This window comes from Malaclemys terrapin, chromosome 7 (assembly GCF_027887155.1).
Source record: "Malaclemys terrapin pileata isolate rMalTer1 chromosome 7, rMalTer1.hap1, whole genome shotgun sequence".
Classification (NCBI taxonomy): domain Eukaryota; kingdom Metazoa; phylum Chordata; order Testudines; family Emydidae; genus Malaclemys; species Malaclemys terrapin.
In genome coordinates, this window is record NC_071511.1 from 55,585,594 (window position 1) to 55,609,754 (window position 24,161).

General features: G+C 45.4%; 1 protein-coding gene across 4 annotated transcripts in view; it reads right to left on the reverse strand.

The window, feature by feature from the left end:
- The window catches only part of NDST2 (N-deacetylase and N-sulfotransferase 2), a 245,676-nt gene that overhangs the window by 58,828 nt on the left and 162,687 nt on the right, over positions 1–24,161 (reverse strand). The window contains exon 4 of one of the 4 annotated variants that reach the window (XM_054034851.1): positions 14,114–14,180. The exons of the other annotated variants lie outside the window; for them this stretch is intronic. The gene's annotated coding sequence lies outside the window, so the exon portion shown is untranslated. The remainder of the gene's footprint in view (positions 1–14,113; positions 14,181–24,161) is intronic. 4 annotated transcript variants of the gene reach the window in all.

Sequence of the window (24,161 nt, forward strand, 5' to 3'; positions counted from 1 at the left end):
GCGAGAGACACTAGGGCCAGTTAGACTGTTTGGGTCACCTGCTCTGATTCCTGCACTTTGCAGGATGTCTCCCTCTTCTACACATACCAACATCTTGTATCTAAGTTGATCATGAGAAAGTGCAGTGATGGCACCTTGACCACCTCTGCTGGGATTCTTTTCCACTGTCTCACTGAAGCTAAATGAGGAAAAGTTTAGGTAATATATTAGGACCAGACTATTTTCAGAATTTCAGAATGCACTCAAGGAATAAATCCCTCAAAAGGAATAAATATAAGTTAAGAGGATATCCTGAACCTTTTTAAAAAACGTGTTCCACAGCTAAAAGTGAACACTATGTTTTCTGCCATTGTGCTCCAAGTGTTTTCACTAATACGCCATCACCACTAAGCAGTGTTGTTTTACTTTGAAAGTTAAGTAGAGGCAATAAAACCATTAAGAGAGAGTATCAGAGGGGTAGCCGTGTTAGTCTGGATCTGTAAAAGCAGCAAAGAGTCCTGTGGCACCTTATAAACTAACAGACGTATTGGAGCATGAGCTCTCGTGGGTGAATGTCACATGAATCCGACAAAGTGGGTATTCACCCACGAAAGCTCATGCTCCAATACGTCTGTTAGTCTATAAGGTGCCACAGGACTCTTTGCTGCTCATTAAGAGAGAGACATTCCTTTACACCTAACTAAACACGTTTCAATCTTTAGCTTCAAGACACTGCTCCCATCTCCAGTGACTGTCAATGAATTACTTCCCTCCAAGTTATTGTATGCAAAAAAATTATGTTAAAATCTCTCACCACTGCATTAATGGCATGGAAGTCAGCAAATTCACTGTGAACCTTTCCTGGCTCCACACTATTTAAGAATGATTTTCAGAAGAGCCAAGATTTCATTTGTTAGTTCTCTTTAAACTCTTGGGAACACTTCCCCCAAGCCTACAGATTTATACAGATACAGGTTTGCTGAATACTCGTTAACGATCTCTTTAATTTTATTCACTCGAGGAAGATTAGAGAAAGCCTTTAATGTTATTGTGTACCTGTCATAATGACCAACTTTCTTGCCGCCAAGTTAAAGAAGTATGGGCTGGATGAATGGACTGTAAGGTGGATAGAAAGCTGGCTAGATCATCGGGCTCAACGGGTAGTGATCAATGGCTCCATGTCTAGTTGGCAGCCGGTTTCAAGCGGAGTGCCCCAAGGGTCGGTCCTGGGGCCGGTTTTGTTTAATATCTTTATTAATGATCTGGAGGATGGTGTGGACTGCACTCTCAGCAAGTTTGCAGATGACACTAAACTAGGAGACGTGGTAGATACACTAGAGGGTAGGGATCGGATACAGAGGGACCTAGACAAATTAGAAGATTGGGCCGAAAAAAACCTGATGAGGTTCAACAAGGACAAGTGCAGAGTCCTGCACTTAGGACGGAAGAATCCCATGCACTGCTACAGACTAGGGACCGAATGGCTAGGTAGCAGTTCTGCAGAAAAGGACCTAGGGGTCACAGTGGACGAGAAGCTGGATATGAGTCAACAGTGTGCTCTTGTTGCCAAGAAGGCTAACGGCATTTTGGGCTGTATAAGTAGGGGCATTGCCAGCAGATCGAGGGACGTGATCGTTCCCCTTTATTCAACATTGGTGAGGCCTCATCTGGAATACTGTGTCCAGTTTTGGGCCCCACACTACAAGAAGGATGTGGAAAAATTGGAAAGAGTCCAGCGGAGGGCAACAAAAATGATTAGGGGTCTGGAGCACATGACTTATGAGGAGAGGCTGAGGGAACTGGGATTGTTTAGTCTCCAGAAGAGAAGAATGAGGGGGGATTTGATAGCAGCCTTCAACTACCTGAAGGGGGGTTCCAAAGAGGATGGCGCTCGGCTGTTCTCAGTGGTGGCAGATGACAGAACAAGGAGCAATGGTCTCAAGTTGCAGTGGGGGAGGTCCAGGTTGGATATCAGGAAAAACTATTTCACTAGGAGGGTGGTGAAACACTGGAATGCGTTACCTAGGGAGGTGGTGGAGTCTCCTTCCTTGGAGGTTTTTAAGGCCCGGCTTGACAAAGCCCTGGCTGGGATGATTTAGCTGGGAATTGGTCCTGCTTTGAGCAGGGGGTTGGACTAGATGACCTCTTGAGGTCCCTTCCAACTCTGATATTCTATGATTCTATGATTCTAACTTCATGTTCAGTGCTGGAACTACAATTCCCAGCCTGCTCTCCAAAGACTATATCCTTCTCAAAAAAGAGGCATGCTGGAAAGAAAGCCCCTTTCCCCAAACTGTCACTTGCGTTGTCCCATACTTACTGGAAGTAAAGAGGCATTTAGGTCAGCAGCGTCACCACCATTTAGCATCCTTGGGTGGATTGTACACTAAACTACCTTTCCATCTGCCTTATCCTGCTTTAGACATCAGGATCTTGGCATCAGGTAAATACCAGGATGTTCAAGGGATACTTGCCCTGGGAGTTCCTGGGCTGTGGAGAAGCAATTAGTTCTGCCTACCCAGACTGCAGGCTCTAGCACAGTAAAGGCACATTCCCACATACCTTCACTACAAGGAATGGGGTGCTCCCCCCTTTTAGGGCTCTGAAACTAAAGCCTGGGAAAAACATGGTGTGTGTTGCTACCACCACAATCACCACCTTGTCTACCTCACTTCAGAGGCCACCTCTTCTGACAAATTCCACAGTCACAAAGACTATGACAAGTTACAGGAAAACAGGGTGGAGGGCCCTCTGTAATACTCTACACTATGTCTACAATAGGACTAGTTTACCAGTACAGATATACTAGTGTGGATGCTATCACAGTTCAGTGCAACTGCACCTGTATTCCCTCTCCATGGTCCCTTGAGGGCACCAACTGTAGGCTCCCAGCTCCTCAGTCACCCCATCTCTCTTGGATAGAGACCTGTCTCTCTCCCCTTTCTGACTGGGATTTTTCTCAGGCTGCATAGTTCCCTGTCTACACTTTGATATTAGTGGCAAACCAGACTGCCTAAATATTCCTGCATCTGTTCTTTGCCTTCTCTCTGAAGGCTATGAACAGCTGTAATTGCCAGCAGCTATGAGTTATCACACAGCTCTTTATAAGCAAGCACATTTATTCTTAAGGTGAAAGCATTACAGAGAAAACATAAAAATAATAAAAGTTTTTTTTACACAGGCTAAGAGCTTACTAGAGGTCACCCAGCAGTCTTACGGGGTCTCAGTAAGCCAATGTCCTTCCAACCCTTCCCAGGAAGGACTGGGCCCCCTGGGACAGAAGGTCCTGTCAATTCACTAGATCAGAAAAAAGGCCCTGAGTCAGTTTAAACTCAGGCCATTTATCCAAAAGCCCTTTCTTTGTCGGTCAGTCCCTGGAGAATCCAGTTTGAACTCATACATCTGAGTGTCTCCAGGTGGTGGAACTTCTCTGAAGGTGTTACAACCTGAATGAATTTGTCTCATCACACCATACTGTTAATTATTCTTGGAGGTGGTGTGGTCAACTCTTTCATAGACCCTGGCCACAATAATACATAAACTTAATACAGTAAGATTTCCCAAAGATATTGCAAGCAATTGCTATACCTGTCATAGATGTAACTATACCTACGTCTCATAAAATCATGGACCATGAGCAGAACGGACTACACTAGTAAAATCACGTTTTGCCAATATAATTGTGCCTGCTACACTAGTAGCTTTTGCTGGCATAGCATCAGTCAGGAACCACACCTCTTCACACTTCTGACAGACATACCTATGCCAGTAGAAGCCTGCAGAGTAGACAGACTTGGAAAGCTCAGATCTACAAGATAGGCCTTCTCTGCTACCTTCAAATGACCTATAGCCTCTATAGAGAGAGTTTTGATAAGCCAGGTATTTTAATTATTGCAGTGAGGGCTGAAGCAGGATCTCAGTGCTGTACGGTACATTAGGGTAACATTGGGGAAAAGGAAGGTAAACCTCAATCCCCTCACAGGCTTGGTACTCCAAAACAAAACCCCTTCTCTAATCACTGAAACAATGATTTGGGAGAATCACTGAGAACTACAGAGGAGGTGTGTTCATTCTGGAGATGAAACCAGTTTAACCCTTATCTATACCCCTCTCTCTGGCTACCAATACTGAGCTTTAAAACTGAGAATTCCAGCTGACAGCAGTGAGTGCAGGGAAAGAGGATATTACTGGCCTCTGCAACCCTCCAACACAAGCAAAGACTATCTTTATAAAAATATTACTGCAACAGTACACCTGACATGTTTTGGCTCATTGCTGTGCAACAGCACAGTTGTGGGGATGTTTCGTTAAAGGGTAATGACAGTTCTGAGTCCATCACAGCAGCTAACTCTGCATGCAGGCCCAGCCTGCAACTTCAGAGTCCTTATTTAATCAGCACAGAAGCACCAGCAAGGTAAATATGTTTGGGGTTAGTGGCCTTGTTTGTAGCTAATCCAATCCTAGTAAATTAAACAAAAGGGAGCAAAACCCCATCCTCCCAAGTAAATCTCTTAATAGATCTAGATTAAGATCTCGGCTTCATACCCCATGGAGTCCTGCTAATCCTCTCTCAGATGTCCCCCGCGTTAATTGGGCTGTGCTGGCAACTTGTTTACATGGACTTTTAAAATGACTTTAAATAGAAAAGCAAACAGCCTCTTCCTGCCCTGTCTCCTTCCCTGGAATGCCAGCACATAGCTCACCAGGCAGCTTCAAAGGCAAAACCGCTATCAGCATACTGGAATGGACCACAGGACAGCTCTGGAAACCACTCTCTCTCAAGTCACTGGTTCCAATCCAGCCCTGGCAGCTAATGATTGAAGATCAGCCATCTGATGGCACACTGGCATGTACTACATAGGACTGGTAGAGAATACAGGGTATTTTGTGGAAATATATCCCATTCCTTGCAAAGAGAATCAATTTCAACCACTGAATATCAGCTGCTTCTCAATTTAAAGTCGGAAGTGTCTGTCAGAATCACTTGACACACAACTTCTTAACAAAAACCAGAGCAGCTCAGTGACTCCTGACTTTGTCACTTGTGAAGGGAACAACTTGGAGGGGAAAAAAAGCAGAAGTTAAACAAAACCTTTTGAAGTAAGAGCACAGGCCACATCTAGACATTGGCTTGAGGAGAACTGCCGGAGTCATCACTATTCTCCATGGCAACATACTTTAATAGAATAGTCTCCCCATTTATCCAAGAGAAAAATCACTACTTCTGGTAAGCAAGGTTAAAGGAGCAGGATGAGGGATCAGAGTGGTGAGAGAGATCAGACAGACTACAAACAACACACTTCTGAGCTTTCGTGTAAGACAATTTTCTTTCTGACGCAGATTTAGGCCTTGTCTACACATGGTTGTATTTGTGGTATAGGTAGGGCCCTAGTGATTCTGGACACAGCGTCATTACACTAGTAGCCAGACCCATGTTTATTTTCTTTTCAGTCTTTGAGAAGTTTTCCTGGTTCAGCCTTGAACACTTTTACTCGTAAGCCTTCCCTGCCCAGGCTATGACAACCAGCCAGGAGCAAATAGCAAGTCAACAAAGGTTACAATAATCTGCCAAAATTGGGCACTGAATCACTCTCTCTCTCATACACACAGACCAGTCCTATCTGTGCAAAGGGCCCCACCCCTAACTCTTAATTGTTTTGCTAGAGTTTACAGGTGAGAGGCAAGAACAAAGCGAGACACAAGAAGGTTTAGCTGCAGCCAGTCAAATAAACCTTGGGTAAGAAATAGGTCCCAGGGACTGCAGGTGGTGAAAACTGAAATACCTTCTGTCCGGTGAGAGACAGTGAGAAGCAAACCGGTTTGTATGTACATTTCTTTGGAAAAATACCAGCATCCACTGCTGTTCTCTCAAAGAAAGGGCTTAAGGTAAGTTCAATGTCTTCAACACGCTCTCTGTGATAAATGCAAAATTAAGTTCTTAAGAATAAATTTGGTTTTCAAATTAAAAATAAAAAATCTGTGAAGGATGATCTACGTTTCCAGATTTTCTCTTGAGGATTCTCCTGTTTGCCCTCAACGCTGTGCTATCTACACATATCTTAGTCAAGGGTTTATAATCCTGGCAACCCACACAGGGGCAAATATCTTCTATTCTTCCTTTCAGGCAGACTTCTTGGATTCTGAGCAAATATAGATCAGATTTCCTTGCACCTCCCTCCATATTAAAAGGCGGAATCTGGTTCCCTTAGTTCCTCCCAAAAAGTCAGAGACTTGGACTTACTATTCACTTGCCTGGGGCTTGCTGAGGGAGGACGGGGAATTCCCCATCCTCTCTCCCAGCCTTGAGCGGGTAAAGATAGGAGTGAGTGTTTTATCCACAGTTCTTCAATATTGTCTGGTTTTCTTGGTTCAAGGATTAATGGAGGAACCCAGTTTCTCTGTGTAAATTCTCCCCAGAATCAAGGGAAACTGTCCCAAGCACCACCTGGCCTCAGGAAGACAACAATTATATCCAATAATGCTTTAATGGCATGACAAGCCACACAAGTATTGCCAATATGCAAACAAGATAGACCCCGTAGGTACACATCAGAGGTAGATACTATCCACTCAATCCGAATAGGCTTGTTCTTTTTCTGGGACATTTTGGTAGATTTCCAGTTATACTGAATGTTTATGAGAAATTTTGTGTGGAGAGTGTTTCACCCATGACAATACGAGTCAAACTCAATCACGTCCTATTTGCTGTCTTGTGAACAGAAGAGAGAAAGAAAAGTGAGTTTCTCTCATGGTACATCTACACTGCAAAAAATCCCCCGCCACAGTGAGTCTCAGAGCCCGGGTCACCTGACCTGGGCTTGCACTACAGGGCTAAAAAAGCAATGTGGTCATTCCCGCTTGGGCTGGCACTCACTGCTGCGTGTTATGTGGGATTTTTGTTTTTTTGTAATATAGACCCTCAGGTCACTTACTGAACAGGGAATCAGGGGACTAGGAATGCAGAGACTCCCAACAAAACAAAGCCCAGAGTGGTTCTTGGGAGAGCGTGGATGTTAACGAACATCAGATTAAAGGGGCCAGTTTAAGAGGCTCAGATTCCTAAGGAAACACCTCTTTCCCTCTCTCAGGTCAAGTTACAAGTAACCCATCTCACTCCTCTTTGGACTAGAGGGCCTGTCTGATCGGTGACCATCACTCCTGGGGCAAGGAGGCTCATGTGCTCTCCCCATGTCACTGAACAGGCTGTTATAGCCTAGGTATCACTTCAATCGTTAGTACTTGTGGGTGATGTGTGACAGGAAACAGCATGCTGATCAGTTTTCCATTTGTACGATCTGTACTGTTGAGATTGGGCAGTTGTGTAGTGGCTGCAGCAAGATGCAATCAATGAACACAAGATCACTCATCTTTTGATGACTCGTGCATAGATAGGTTCTTTTTAGGGGGCTCTCACAATTATCCCTATTCTGCCATCTGATGATGTCCAAGCCTGTAAGAATGGCCCTGGAATGATCTTTGCAGCATAGCAAAGCTCAGTGCCTCAGTCAGTATCCAAATGCCAGTGCAGAAGCTGTAATGTGAAGAGCTGAATATACTTTTCTAAACGTGTGTGAGCGCTGACCTGCACAAGCATGGCAACTTTGTTTTCACACCATGCAAGAAGGAGAAAGAAAGGAGTCTGTATTATGTTCAGATGAGGGAGCAGAAGGGAAAACTGTCTCACTGATAACTGTATGTCACTCTTCTTCTCTATCTCAGAACAGAAAGCACTCCCACAATGAATGGAGTAACAAATACGCTATTATTATGTATGTTATCATAGCATCTAGGAGTCTCAGTCATGGACCAGGATGCCACTGTTCTAGGCGCTGTACACACAAACAACAAAAGACAGCTCCCGCCCCAAAGAGCTTACATTGTAAGCACCAAACCATGAGAGTACATTCATTTCAAAGTATAGAGCAAGAAGGGTGATGAGGGCCACACATCAAACTACTACCTGATGTATTTAAGAGAGAGGGTGCTGCTGACATGGCATTTTCCATGCAGGGTCCTCACCTTTGGAATCCATTTCCTCCCTTCCTTCAAAAGAGCTCAGATTTGGTAACCTCCCAGAAAAGCTGCAGCACCCACTTGGTGGTGATGCAAATTAATTGGGTGGGGTATATAATGGGTTTAGTTATGGATACCATGTGAGCAGCTTGCTTCAGATATTGCACACAAGTAAACAGCATGCATTAATACAACTAAATGTAAATGTACATGTGACGCTGTGCAGTCTATATGGTTTTATAAAAACAACATAAGAAGTGAATATAATGTAACTGGAATATGCTTCATGCAAAATGTCTCTTGTAAGATATCATTACAAAGCTTATAATCTACTGAGTGTGATCATCCTATTTGTATAAATGTACCACTCTTGTATCTAAAACTAGAAATATGAAATATAACGCTGAGGGCCTATTGTAATTATGCAAAGTGTGGGCCATTAATAGTGATTTGGAATCTTGATGACTCCCATTAACCAGGACCATTGTCTGCAGATAGCTGTGTTTTACCTGTAAGTCTTCCTGTATATGTGTATGCTGGCAAGTGGGCAATGAAGTCTTGCAGTGACATGTGATCATGTCACCTGACCTGGAATCCATCTTTAACCTGGTGCTTTTCCAGTGAGGGGGGTGGAAACCCAGAGGGACAAAGGGTTCCCGCCTTATGCAAAAGATATATAAAGGGGTGGAAGAGAACAGAGGGGGAGAGGAGCCATCATGAAGAATCCCCTAGCTATCACCTGAGCTGCAACAAGAGCTGTACCAGGAGAAAGAATTGTGCCCAGGCCTGGAAGGTGTCCAGTCTGAGAAAAAACTTACTGAAGCATCTCTGAGGGTGAGATTATCTGTATTCAGTTTGATTAGACATAGATTTGCACATTTTATTTTATTTTGCTTGGTGACTTACTTTGTTCTGTCTGTTACTACTTGGAACCACTTAAATCCTATTTTCTGTATTTAATAAAATCACTTTTTTCCTTATCAATTAACTCAGAGTATGTATTAATACTTGGGGGGAGCAAACAACTGTGCATATCTCTCTATCAGTGTTATAGAGGGCGAACAATCTACGAGTTTATCCTGTATAAGCTTTATACAGGATAAAAACGGATTGATCTGGATTTAGACCCCATTGGGAGTTGGACATCTGAGTGCTAAAGACAAGCACACTTCTGTGAGCTGTTTTCAGGTAAACTTGCAGCTCTGGGACAAGTGATTCAGACCCTGGGTCTGTGCTGGAGCAGACGGGCGTGTCTGGCTCAGCAAGACAGGGTGTTGGAGTCCTGAGCTGGCAGGGAAAACAGGAATAGAAGTAGTCTTGGTACATTAGGTGGCAGTTTCTGTGATCCAACCTGTCACAGTACACATCTGAGAACAAAGAATGTTGGCCATACTTACAGGATGGTGGGCTCTGGGAAGCAGTGATTCTGAAAAAGATTTGGGGGTCATGGTAGATAATCAGCTGAATATCAGTGTGAAACTGGCCAAAACAAGTAATGTGATCGTGGATGCATAAATAGGGAAATCTTGATTAGGAGTACAGAGGTTATTTTACCTTTGTATTTGGCACTGATGTGGCAGCTGCTGGAACCCGATGTCCAGTTCTGGTGCCCTCAATTCAAGAAAGATGTTGATACAATGGAGAAGGTTCGGAGAAGAGCCATACGAATGATTAAAGGATTAAAAAACACATTTTATAGAGATAGTCTCAAGGAGATCAGTCTATTCAACTGAACAAAGAGAAGGGTAAGGGGTGACTTGATTACAATCTAAATATCTGCACAGGGAACAAGTACTTAATAATGGACTCTTCAATGATCCAACAGGTGGAAGTTGAAGGTAGACAAATTCAGACTGGAAATAAGGTGCAAATTTTTACTGGTGAGAGTAATTAACCATTTGAACAATTTGTCAAGGGGCCTGGTGGATTCCCCATCACTGACAATTTTTAAAGCCAGATTGGCTGTTTTTCTAAAAGATCAGCTCTAGGAATTATTTGGGGGAAGTTCTATGGCCTGTGTTATACAGGAGATCAGATTAGATGATCACAATGGCCCCTTCCGGCCTGGCTTTTCTTTAAATTGTGAAGTACTAAAAGTTTGAGATAGATTTATTGATATCAGTTTATCAGCACTGAACAGTCCTGTTTCCAGGAGTGTGTCTTCAATCATAATTGGCAAAAACTACTATTTTGTAGCTTGCATTCTTGTAGAGCTTCAATCCAATAATCAATTCAGATGCTCGAGATCTGGTTTTGCCCAAGTAGCAATCGTTACTTCTGAGCACGTATGCAGCATGTCATCATGAAGAGACCCCATTATACTGGTCTAAAATCATGTTGGGGGCACGTCAATGGTCCTGCGGGACATGGGATCTCTCTAGTGAGATTAGGTAAATCCCACAAAATTCAGGACAGGCTACCATATTCTGTCTCAGACAAAGAGGGGGAAGAACCAGTGGTTGCTATACGTATATTGTGTTCACCTGTTTACTAAAACCATCAGGAAGGACAAAGAAAGAAACACAGACAAGAGCTGGAAAAGGGCAAAATACAAGAGAAGAAGTGGAAGTGAGCGGGCCAGTTCCTTTATTCCAATTATGACTAACTGCTCTTTTGCCTTCCCAATAGGAGATGCAGTCTGACAGTGCAGAATAGAGCCAGGCAATCCCACTGGAAAGGACAAGAAAGCAAGGACTGCCAAGGTTGCTGTAAAATAAGTTTTTGGCATTATGTATTAGGTTTTCAGCTAGTCACAGTGTAACTGTGGAGTGGTGTTGGTCTAGGTTTCTCCCTGCAGAGCATGTGTAGAATAGATTAAATCACTGTTAACCAAACCAGCAGAACAGGGGTCTCTGAGCTTACATGTGCTTAGCACAGGCAAAGCCTATATCAACAGTGGTCCACTGACAAATCAGTAAAGACAAAACAGAACTAACAACTTGTGAAGTCTCTTCTTCCCCATTTGTGAAATGGATTCTGCATTGGCAATCCAGCTGTACTCTGCAGCACAACGCCACGATGGCTGTTTCCTCCTTTTGATTAGATATAGTGATTTAGGACAGCTCTTAATTTCCAGCAGCTTTCCTTTAACCCTGGACTTTTGATGGGATATGAAAAATATGTTCCCTCTAACCCTTCTCTTCCCCCAGTCCCCTTGGCCTTTGGAGTCAATGAAGAGAATGGTGTCATAAAGGAAGATTATCTACCTAGTTCTAGAATCATCACCACCAAAACTGTAAGGAGACCCTTTCTCTTCCTGCTGCTGCTCTTCCAGTGATGTGCCACACATGCTTAGGTACACAGCACTCCACTAATGACAGTTTTATTCCCTGTCTCATTGAAAACACAGACTTTCTTACCTATGAATGTAATGAAAAAGTATTTATGGAATCACAAACTTATTTTAGCCAGGAAAGGAGGCCTGATGGGTCACTCTGCCCCTCCTCCACCATCACAGACTCTGTACAGTTTATTGACATGGTGGTGTTGGGATTTGCCAAAGGAACCCTGCTTCTGCCACCATTCCCCATCCCCTAGAAATTAATTACTGGCACCAGAATCTCTGCTACACAGTTCAAGTTCACTCTTTTCCCTTACTGGTCCCTGCAGATTGCTCATGCACAGCTGACAGTAACATATACCAAAGGAGTACTGAAGTCCCACGATTACCATCCAAACACCACTGGGCAAATGCTGTGTGCAGTTAGGAGTTCCCAGGTACTCCACGGTGTGTGGGCCTTGCCTTTCTCCTGCCTCTGCAGAATTAGTAGAGGAAGATATCCTGGTCAGGGCTGGCTCCAGACACCAGCTTAACAAGCAGGTGCTTGAGACGGTCAAGGGAGAGGGGCAGCACCTGTGGCAATTCGGGGGCAGCAGGTCCCTCACTCCTTCTAGGAGCGAAGGACCTGCCGCTGAACTGCCGCCACCAACTGCAACTTTTTTTTTTCTCTCCAATTGCCGCCGCCGATTGCAACTTTTTTTTTTTGTGGCTTGGGGCGGCAGAAATGCTGGAGCCGGCCCTGACCCTGGTGCTACTCTTCAAATGGACTCAAATGTTTTATTTAACCACCCCATCTTTCCCTACCACCCCACTTCTTGTACACTGAAACTCTGCAGTAAATACCAGCCACATGCCAGCCTACTCATTTCTCTCACTTCAACCAGTCTAATTGCATATATTGGACCAGAACAGCATTATGCTATAGTCCCTTTGTTTCCCTCTAAATTTCAGTGGCACTGAACCTGTTGTGATCCACTCATCTAAAGGAATCTGAGAGATCCATTTCACTGAGAACACTCCTTATGCACTCTGAAGAACAGGTGCTTCATCAAGGCATCTCCAGCACAGAGACAAGACCAAATCACCAGGCACAGAACCTAGGAACCTCTGCAGAGAAACAAAGCTTTATGATCCTTGTTATAAACAGATCACAGGAACATGCATCACTGAGACATGACTGAACTACCTCTATTCTAGCACAGTATATCGGAACTTCTACCACTCACAGACTTTAAGGTCAGAAGGCATTATGGTGATCATGTAGTTTGACTTCCTGCACATTGCAGGCCATAGAACTTCACCCTCATCTGTAGTAACTCGGAGCCCTCTCCATCTAGCGTCCCATCACCAGCCGATGGGAATTTTTGCTACTGGCAGTCACCGAATGGCCACATGCCATTGTAGAAGTCCCATCGTACCATCCTCTCCATAAACCTATCAAGCTCAGTCTTGAAGCCATTTAAGTTTTTTGCCCCCACAGCTCCCCTTGGAAGGCTGTTCCACAATTTCACTCCTCTGATGGTTAGAAACATTCATCTAACTTGTTGATGGCCAGTTTATAGCCATTTGTTCTTGTGTCCACATTGACACTTAACTTAAATAACCCCTCACCCTCCCTGGTCCTCTGATGTATTTATAGAGAGCAATCATATCTCCCTTCACCCTTAGTTTGGTTAGGCTAAACAAGCCAAGCTCTTTGTGTCTCCTCTCATAAGGTAGGGTTTCCATTTTTTGGATCAGCCTAGTAGCCCTTCTCTGCACCTGTTCCCGTTTGAATTCATCTTTCGTAAACATGGGAGACAAGAATTGCATACAGTATTTCAGATGAAGTCACTAACATAGGACTGTCCCTTTCCAAGTATTACAGCACCCAAAACCCTGTAAGTATCAAAGGCTTGATCCAAAGCCTATTGATTTTAACAAAGATTTCTGTGGGCTTTGAATCAGGCTGCAAGACAGGACTGGTGCAACACTACTGCACTACAATTCAACACCCAGGCACAAACTCATCACTCCCACTACATCACTGAAATGGGTCACAAGGCTCCTTTAGCATCACTCTTCCCCATCATCCCTGCAGACAGAAGTTCAAGAGAAAACATGAGCCCTTCCCTTCAGCACAGCATTTAGAGAAACACAATGCCACTGTTTACTTTTATGGTAGCTCCTAGAGGTCTAAATCAGGACTGCAGCCCTATTGTGCTGGGACCTGTTCAAACACAGAAACAAACACAGTCCCTGAAGAGGGATCTTACAGCTGTTAGGCATGGTGCCATGGAGGGGTAAGAAATCTGCCTTGCAGCTTTAAATTTGTAGGAGCATTTTAGCCGTCCACCCCCATCCTTCCAGTTCTTATTCTGTCTCGTCCAAGTCAGAGTTACTGGATATTGAACCACATTGCCCAGAATTCTGCACGCAAGGGTTGCATGTATCAACTCCATTGGAATAAAATGTTTAGCAACAAGTAAAGAGCCTCCCTCCCTGCACCCTTCCCGATACAGAATGCCCACCTCGCTCAGTAGTTGTGTCAGAAATTCCCTTCTCACCCAATTTGCCTCTCTTCCCATCACACACTGACAACGGTGCTACTGAGGGCAAACAATGTGAAACTGTTTCCTCTCTAAGCCATTCTGCATAGCTGAGAACCACTTACAAGTGCGCCTTTTCATTCTTATTGGCTCAATACAAATCCAACCCTCTTCCTCCCAAGCTGCTCCCAGTCCCCGACCTCGTATTTTGACATGAGAACATTTAAAAACTGGAATTCTGAGTAGCCTTATCTTAGCCCCCTAATCAAACCAGGGTGTCAGCACAGAGTGAGTCAAAAGACTCCAAACTCACCTCAAGTCAGTCTGAAGAAGGGGAGCTGCTCCTTGGATTTTGTGCTCTCAAAGTCAAGCAATTTTCTCTGTTAAATTAAATCAGAGAAACAAGGTTTTAAAGGGTATTCCTCTCTTCCTTTCCTGAAAGTCAGCTCTCAGCAGTGTTTGTAAATATTTGCTTAGCAGGAGCACCTTCGCTCTCCAGAACCCAGGTAATGATTACATTGCCTTATTCTGTCCTCATAGCACGGTTACTGTAATGAAAAGTCTTGTTGGCACCGGACAGGCTTCCCAGGCAGTGAAGTACAGTTGCACTTCAGTGGGCAGGATTGTGGAACACAGAGTGAGAACAGACAGAGGAGGAGCTGAGAAATGACAAACACTGAAGAAACAAGGGACCCAGGGTCAAAGGAAAAATACAAAGAACAAAGGGGGCAGTAGGGGAGGAGGAATGTGGTGTGAGCTGGGAGGCTGGCAAAAAGACTGGGGAGAGCTAAGAAATCTAATGGGATTTTTCACATTTTGTCCATTAAATACAGAGCTTCCTTTAACATGGTCTGTAAATCAATCTTCAAGGCTCCACTCTTTTTATTTTGGCCACTCCTAATTCAGTTCGATAGGCTTTCTTGGCATGAAAAGCTATACACATGTTGATGTGTAAGAAAGAGTCAGACCCATATGATAAATATCAGGGCAGATGCAACCAACCCAGATCAGGTTACACCCCTTCTCCACCTGATTACCAGTGCAGTTTTCAAACAGATAAAGATAAGGCGGGAGAGGCAAAACGTCACTCCGGTGCTGCACCTAAGACCTGCCAGTTCTATAAAGAGCTGGATGCTATCCTTGGTGGTGACTCCTCTTCCAACACCAAGAGACCCACGGATACTTTGGCTGGCCTGGAAGCAGCAGAAAGAGGACCTAACTAGGAGCACGAAGTCATTGATGAAGAGGTGGAGTTAGACAACGATGTGGAGCTCCCGGCAGGGTCACCTGGTGGGGCAGGCAGCCAGGAATTGTTCAGCACTCCGGAGGTGTCTAGCTAGTCTCAGCAGTTGCTCTCCGGCAAGCAAGAAGCAGTAGAAAAGACGCCTGGTAAGTGGCTGTGGTTTGTGTAGTGTGGAGGTGGGTTCAGGGTATAGAAATGTGGAAGGCTATGTTTCTGTGAGCTGGACATTTCCCTGTGTAGCTAATCAGTACGGTGGAACAGGGTGTTGATGCACACCGAGATCTCACAGGAATCCTCCAGAGATCTCTAGGAAAGTTTCCTGGAGGTACTCGGCAATCCTCTGCTGAAGGTTCCTTGGCAGAGCTGCTCTGTTCCTTCCCCCATTGTAGGAAACTTTCCTGCGCCATTCAGCAATCACTTGTGCAGGGACCAAAACGGCACACAGGCGAGTAGCATAGGGACCAGAGCAGAAGCCACAAGCATGTAACAGCTGTACCCTTGTTTCTCTGCTTACCCTCAGCAGTGACATATCTGCTACAATGACCCCACCTGTGAAAAAGAGTGAGAGAACTTTAGATTTTTTCCGCTACTCAGCTTAACTGCAACCCTTGCAAAGTGAGTGCTCTTTTCCCCATGTAGAGCACCCCCACCGCCAACACTCACCATCCTTTGGGTGTTCACAGAGATGTGTGCTTGCAAAGGGTGAGTGAGAAAGTGATTGTTAGGTTACAAAAGGTGTATTTTACTGAAATGTTTCAATGCTGTGTGTGAAATTAATCATGCTTCTGTGCATTGTTCCTTCTGCTTCGGCAGATATGGCCTTCAGGAACACCCCCACACACCAGCCAAGCGTCTCCGCTAGATAAGAAAGCGCCCAAGATGGAGCAAAGAAGACATGTTTGGGAGATACTGCACTTCTCCAATGCAGAGAAAAGAGAACACAAGGTGTTGAGGGAAGCTGAAAGGCAGGGCAGAAAAGAAAACCAGGACTTTGTTAAGGATGCTACTGAGCGGATGATTGAAGTCATGGAGGAGCAAACACAGATGCTGAAGTCCTTAATAATGCTGCAGACTGAGCAAATGCATGCCTCCCTTTCCCTGCAGCACATTCAGAATTCTTTTCCATATGCTCCCAAACTCCACTCGCACAGTCCTTTCCACTTTCCGGGACTTCTCGGTTTCCCTATCACTCCACTCCCTCGGACAACTTTCACAATCATAGCTGGACCTACACACAGCTCTGAAAGTCTGAGGTACCTTCCCTGGTACCTCCCTTCCCACCAAGCATCTGTGTGTGTGTGTGTGTGCGTGCGTGTGTGTGCGCGCGCGCGTGTGTGTTGTTTCTTGTGCAATAAAAGCAAAGTTTTTGAATGGTAACATCTGTATTTGTTTCCTACAAATTGAGAAAGCAGGCACTACCAATACATACACAGGCAGTTTAATCATTTGCTTACTGAAATGTAAGGCCCCAAATGTCACCATTGCTTCCTAAGAAAACTATATGTAATGTAACAGCATCAATCACAGATGTACATTACTCATTCTCATTTTCAAAGTGTTGCCTCAAACCCTCCCTGATTCGAATTGCCCTCCTCTGGGCCCCTCTGATAGCCCTGGTATCTGGCTGCTCAAAATCAGCAGCCAAGCGGTCTGCCTCAACATTCCACCCCTGAGGAAACCTTTCACCCTTAGCATCACAAAGATTATGCAACCTACAACACACAGCTATGACCATGGCAATATTATCCGCACTGAGGTCTAACCTGCCATAAAGGTGTTGCCAGCGCACCTTTAATCTGTCAAAGGCACATTCCACTGTCATCCGGCACCTACTCAGCCTGTTCTTGAACTGCTCCTTACTGCTGTCCAGGTTTCCCGTGTAAGGCTTCATGAGCCATGGCTGTAAGGGGTACACTGGGTCTCCCAGGATCATTATCGGCATTTCAACATCTCCCACTGTAATCTTCTGGTCTGGAAAGAAAGTCCCTGCTTGTAGCTTTCTATACAGGTCAGTGTTCCTGAAGATGCATGTGTCATGCACCTCCCCAGGCCACCCTGCATTGATGTCAGTGAAATGCCCATGGTGATCCACAAGCACTTGCAACACCATAGAGAAGTACCCTGTTGATGTACTCCGTCGCAAGGTGTCTGGTGCCAAAATTGGAATGTGTGCGCCATCTATCACCCCTCCACAGTTAGGGAAACCCATTTCTGCAAAGCCGTCCACTATTTCACGCACATTTCCCAGATTCCTTTGTAGCAGGATGCGATTTATTGCCCTGCACACTTTTGCATTAATGCAGCCCCAACGGTCAAGTTCCCCACTCCAAACTGATTTGCAACCAACCAGTAGCAGTGTGGAGTCGCCAGTTTCCACACAGCAATTGCCACACACTTCTCTACCAATGGGACAGCTCTCATTCTGGTGTCCTTGAGCCGCAGTGCTGGGGTGAGTTCCGCACACAGTTCCAGGAAGGTGGCTTTCCACATCCAAAAGTTCTGTAGCCACTGCTCATCATCCCACACCTGCATGTGGATATGATCCCACCATTCTGTGCTTGTTTCCCGAGCCCAAAAGTGACGGTCCACCCTATGCACCTGCTCCGTGAATGCCAAAAGCAATCTAAAGTTACTCCTATCCATATCACACAGAATGTCAGGCAACTGGGAATCTTCTTCAGTTAGGAACTTTGCGATTAACTGCACAGACATCCGCGAAGTCTTCATGAGTTATCAGAGCATAGGAGAATAGTGCAGGATCCATCCCTTCACACAGAGATGGCGGGGTGAACAGCAAACAAGGGCTGTTGAAAAATGCCGCAAAAGAAAGCCAGAAGCCCATGGAATACTGGGACAGAAAGAAATGCATTGATCCGCTCCACCTTCCCACAAGACCTAGTGGCAGAAGATGTCAAGCTGGACTGTGGGATAGGTACCCAGTGTATTGCTCACACTGTCGATGCTAGTGCCCCACGTGTGGACGCGCTCTGCCAACAGAGGCAGTGAGTGCGAACATGCAATACCGATTTTAAGTATAGCGTTTTTTTGAGTGTCAACATAACTTTTGTTGACAAAAACTCTACAGTGTAGACAAGGCCTAAGTCAACAGGAGAGCTCTCTCCATGTGCCGCTGTAAGCTCTGTAGTGTAGCCATAGCCAGAGTAACTCAAGCAGAGAGGGAGCACTTACAAGCAGGGTTATTTACTGCAGCTGCTGGCCAGCCAGCCTCCCTAGAGCCAGAGCTCCTACTTCAACAGGGCATCAAGAGCTGAGGGACACTGTGCTGAAAAGATGTGCTTTCCAACAGGTACTGATTCCAGACTAAAGCAGAAGCTCTGCCCTTGGAGTTAACCAGCCCAATAGAGGTGTTAAATAAACTTTAATATCTAATATCTATTTAATATCTCTAAAGCCAATTAGTAAACAAATAAGCAATCAGATTTGCAAGAGACCAAGTGCATCTACCTTTACTAGGCCGGCTCTTGCCTTCGGGACTTCTACACAGCATGTTTCTGGAAAGGGCATGGCAGCCTCCTCTAATAATCAATATTATTTATATTGATACTGCAGTACATCCAAGAGGCCTCTGCCATGTCAGGGCCCTCTGTAAGAGGCACTGCACAGTCACAAAGCAAATGACAGTCCCTACCTCCAGGAGATCAGGATGCAGATGTCTTCCTCTGAAGCACTGCTACTGGCCTCAGAGGCAGGATCCCGACCAGCTGGATCCCCAGTCTAATCCACTCTGGCACTTCTCGTGTTCTATGTACAATTAACATTTCAAAATGATAAAGGGAGTGGAATCTAACTCCCCGGCAGTATATGAGACTCGGAGAGTTAGCCAGCAGCCAAGGGCATCACCACCATGCTCCGGGATGGATCACAGCAGCAGATGACACATGCTGAGAGGTGCGTGGGCTGTGATTATAGTTTATTTTTCAACTTTTTAAAAAGTGACTCTCCGGCATGTGCAAATGCTAAAACAAAGCTCAGTAACAATGTAAATGGCCTCCTTCCTCCATGTCACAACTCCCTTCTTACCCTGTCCCCCACATTCAGTCAAGACATCTCGATACAACACACCTTCCCTTCTTCCCCCAGGAGATATCCAGAAGATGGAAAGTGGATCGGCAAGAGGGACTCAAATGTGATCACTGTAGAAGCCTCAGAGATGAGCGCGAGGAATTTGCACTATGCATAGGGGACCATGTGAAAGAGGCATGGAGGGAATTACACAAGAAGCTGACAAGCAGGCAGGCAAAGTTGGGAAGATGTGCAGAGTAGAGGTGAAAGGGGCCACGTGAAGCTTGACGAAGCAGGATAGATGGGGAAGGGCAGAGTTACATGGAGGGTGGTGATGTGATAGTGAATGGGTAGCCAGTGACAAGATTGAGAGAGGAGTAATGTGATCAAAGTGATGGGCTATTTCACTGCTGGAATACTCTCAGGCCATATCTACATTACAGATGCTATAGCAGCATTTTTCCATTGTCCTAGTTGCATCTACACTGCGTGTTAGATCGGCCTATCGATGGCACTCAGGGATGTGGATTTTTTTCCACACACTTGAACACCGTAGCTATGTCAACTTAAGTTTTAAGTGTAGACCAGGCCTCAGAGTTGATCAAACCTGGGTTTTCCTGTAAACTTTCCCTTTTACTGAGCTTTATGACTGAGCGCTTCATTAAGAGCACCAAAAGATTATCTTCTGCCATGCTATTTGCAGAGAACTGAGTTGACTCGTAAATAAATTATTTACCGTTGTTCCCTTGCCCCCTTCCCTTGGAGTACTCATCTGCCTGGCTTTAGATTGTGAGCAGGGACCATACTGCTGGAGTGTTTTTGAAAGCCCCTAATGTATATTTAATGCTACCAGAACTAATAATAGCAGCTAGACAACAGCTTCCAAACTCTCAGCAGAGGAAGTAGCAACTCATTCCCTCCTGGAGGCCCTAGGGAGTTCACCAGTGTAACAACAAGACACCTGCTCAGTACACATTTTGATAAGTCATTTTGGAAAGCGGGTAAATACTGCCATTAAGCACCTCTCTTCTTGTGTTTGTGTTCAGTTATCAATTCAATAGCACAAACAACAGAGTCAGAGAGCTCTCTCAGTTAATAGAAACTTGGCCACGTAGCCTGTTCCAAGCAGAAGCTCAAAGGTTCTTGTTAGTCAGTAGATATGTGGTGTGGGCACTTGATAAAGAATGGCCATATGGATTTGTATTACCTAGGGATTTAAAAAAAAACAAAACAGTCACACTAGAAGTTTCACTTTGCATATTACTCCAGAAAAGAGAAAGCTGGCGTGCAACAGATGCTTTGTGGAGTGCGTGTGGCTCATCTGTGAATGTGTGTGGTTCTAACAGTGCAGTCCTCCACCACTATGATACAAACAGCTTTCCTGAAATCTAGAAGGGTGCTAAGTTTTTCTACGTACAGAAATCTTAATATTTACACTGATCAAATACAGCAAGGTCCACCTGGCCCAGAGAGCAGATTTCACATGGGAGCCCAAGTGCAGGTAGCTGATCCCAGAAGGATTTCATCCTCAATCTGGACAAGCAACCCAAATAAAACTAGAGAGGTAACAATGCCACTTTATAGAGCCCTGTAGCAACTGCACCAGAGAAATTAAGTACACTTCTGGTCTCCTCAGTTTAAGGAGGATATAAAAAATAAACAGATGGACAATAAAAATATACAAGGGTTAGAGGATAAGACACAAGTGGAAGAACAAAGGAAGTTTTTTTTTTTTTTTTTTTTATAGAAAAAGAATGGATTCAGGAGAACATCACAATCTAGAAAAAAACTTCCAAGTAACACAATAGGGTTTTTTTTTCTGATTAATTGGTTTATTGATTATGGTAAAGAAAAACAGTACAGAAAGGAAAATGACCTAAAGCTTGTATATGTTCCCGAATACAACATGCTTCACGGGTTCTCCAATAGAGTTATGCAATTTTACAACTTAGCAAACAGCACAAGACAAGGCAATGCTATACAGACATGATATATTAGAGGTGGGGGAATTATAGAAATCAAATAGGCTAAGATGCACACGAACAGGGAGAAGAGGATGGCAGGGAACCTGGAGGGGTGCAGAATAGAGGTTTGGCATTCTTCAAGCAGTCTCAAACATTTTTTTTAATCCAAAAGGATCTAGAAAAGAGATCCAGATATCTTTGAACTCATAGCTGATCTCTACAGCGATAAACTATAAATCCATTTTGACAGCTTCTGGGGGGAAGATAGTTTCTCCTTTCATATGTTAAATGAATGAAAGAGTGTCTCGGAGGCTTTCAGAAAAAAACAGTTACTCACCTTCTCGTAACTGTTGTTCTTCGAGATGTGTTGCTCATTTCCATTCCAAGGTGTGTGTGTGCCGTGTGCACAGTCATCAGAAAGTTTTTCCCCTAGTAGCACCCGTCGGGTTGGCTGTGGAGCCCCCTAGAGTGGCGCCCTCATGGCGGTGAACATAGGTCTCTGCCAACCTGCTGCCTCTTCAGTTTCTTCTTGCTGGCTACTCTGACAGAGGGGAAGGCGGGTGGGTTTGGAATGGATGTGAGCAACACGTCTTGAAGAACAAACAGTTACAAGAAGGTAACTGTTTTTTCTTCTTCAAGCACTTGCTCATGTCTATTCCAATTAGGTGATTCCCAAGCCCTAACTAGGAGGTGGGGTTAGAGCTTGTGGAATCGCTGACTGGAGCACCGTTCTGCCGAATGCTACATCGTCCTTGGCGTGCTGGGTAATAGTGTAATGAGGTGTGAAAGTGTGAACTGAGGACCACTTCGTTGCCCTGCAGATCTCCTGGATTGGGACCTGGTCCAGAAACGCTGCTGATGAGGCCTGCGTTCTTGTGGAATGTGCCGTCAGTGCAGAGGCTGGAACCTTTGCCAGATCGTAGCATGCCCAGATACAGGACATGATCCACAGTGAAATTCTCTGTGATGACACCTCGAGGCTCTTCATTCTATCCCCAACCACCACGAACAACTGGTTCGACTTACGGAACGGCCTTGTGCGTTCCATGTAAAAGGCCAGTGCTCATCAAACTTCCAAGGAATGTAGCCTTTGCTCTCGGCTATCTGCATGAGGCTTAGAATAAAAGACTGGTAGGAAAATGTCCTGATTGGCGTGGAATTGGGACACAACCTTGGCAGAAAGGCTGGATGAGGCCTGGGTTGCACCTGGTCCTTATAAAAAATGGTATAAGGGGGATCGCAGGTTAGGGATTTAAGCTCCAATGCTCTCCTTGCTGATGTAATGGCAACTAGGAAGACCTTCGATGACAGGTAGAGCTATGAACAAGTCACCAGGGGTTCAAACTGGGGCCCCAATAGTCTGGACAGGACCAGGTTGAGATTGGTTGGAGGATTGGTTGCCTAACCCATGGGTATAGCCTGTCCAGACCTTTCAGGAAAGGACTGACCATTGGGTTGGCGAAGACGGAATGTCCGGCCGCATCTAGGTGGAAGATCAAGATGGCTGCTAGGTGGATCTTGAGAGATGATGCTGAGAGGTCCTGCTGTTTTAGCTGTAGTAGATAGTCTAAGATGAGTGGTATAGGAGCCTGTGTTGTGGGAGCATGATTCTGAGAACACCAGATTGCAAATCTTTTTGACTTGGCCAGGTAAGTGGCCCTGGTGGATGGTTTCCTGCTACCAAGTAGGACCTCCCTAACTGGCTCAGAGCACGAACTCCATTGGGTTTAGCCATGAAGCTTCCAAGCGGTGAGGTGGAGAGACTCGAGGTCGGGATGATGAAAGAGACCGTGGTCTTGGGTAATGAGGTCCGGAAACAGGGGCAATGAATCTGGAGCATCCACCGACAGTTCCAGGAGCGTGGTATACCAATGCTGGTGAGGCCAGGCTGGTGCTACCAGTCTGACCTCCGCCTTGTCCCTGCAGATCTTTAGCAGGACCTAGTGGACAAGTGGAAATGGCAGGAACATGTACAACAGATGGGCCGTCCAGGGGTGGAGGAACCCGTCTGCAAGGGAGCCCGGACTGTGATTCCGTAAGGAACAGAACCGAGGACATTTTCTATTGCTCTTTGTGGTGAACAGTTCAATTTGGGGAACTCCCCACCTTTGGAAAGTCCAGGCAGATAGACCACTCGTGACTGTGGAAGGATCTGCTGACGTAGTCCGCCAGCTCGTTCTGAGAACCTGGGAGGTAAGATGCTTCCAGGTGAATGGAATGGACTATGCAGAAGTCCCACAGCTTGAGGGCTTCCCGACACAGGGGAGAGGAACAAGCCCCACTCTGCTTGTTCATATAAAACATCGCAGTTGTGTTGTCTGTCATGACCCCCATTCAGCTCCCTTGCAAATGGGCCTGGAAGGTTTGGCATGCCAGTTGGACCGCTCTCAACTCTTTGACGTTGATGTGGAGTGACAGCTCATCTTGCGACCAGAGACCTTGGGTCTGGAGTTTACCTCGGTGAGCGCCTCTTTCCCACACTGACGCATCTGTCACCAGGGACAGGGAGGGCTGGGGCTTGTTAAAGGATTCTCCCTCGCACACCTCCTGTGGCTTGAGCCACCGGTGAAGAGACTCGAGAACTGCCACCGGGACGATGACTCCCTTGTCCAGACTGTTGCGCCCCGGCCGAAAGGTTAATGCCAGCCAAGCTTGGAGAGGCCTGAGCCTCAGCCTTGCGTGTTGTACCATGTATGTACATGCCACCATATGGCCGAGGAGCTTAAAGCAATCCCTTGCTGTGGTAATGGGGTACCACTTGAAGCTCTGAATGAGGTCTGTCATTGTCCGAAACTGAGCCTCCGGCAGGGATGCCCTGGCCCAAGTCCAACACTGCTCCAATAAACTCTATTCTCTGCGTTGGGGATAGGGTAGATTTAATGTCGTTGAGCAGGAGACCCAACCTGTCAAAGGTGGATCTTACAAAGCTGACTTGGCACACCACTTGGTCCCTGGAATGTCCTTTGAGCAGCCAGTCATCGAGATATGGGTATACCTGCACCTGCCTCTGGCATAAGAAGGTGGCTACGACCGACATATACTTGGTGAACACTCGTGGGGCTGTTGACAGGCCAAAGGGGAGGACTGTGAATTGGTAATGGTTGGGGTTGACCATGAACCTGAGGAACCAT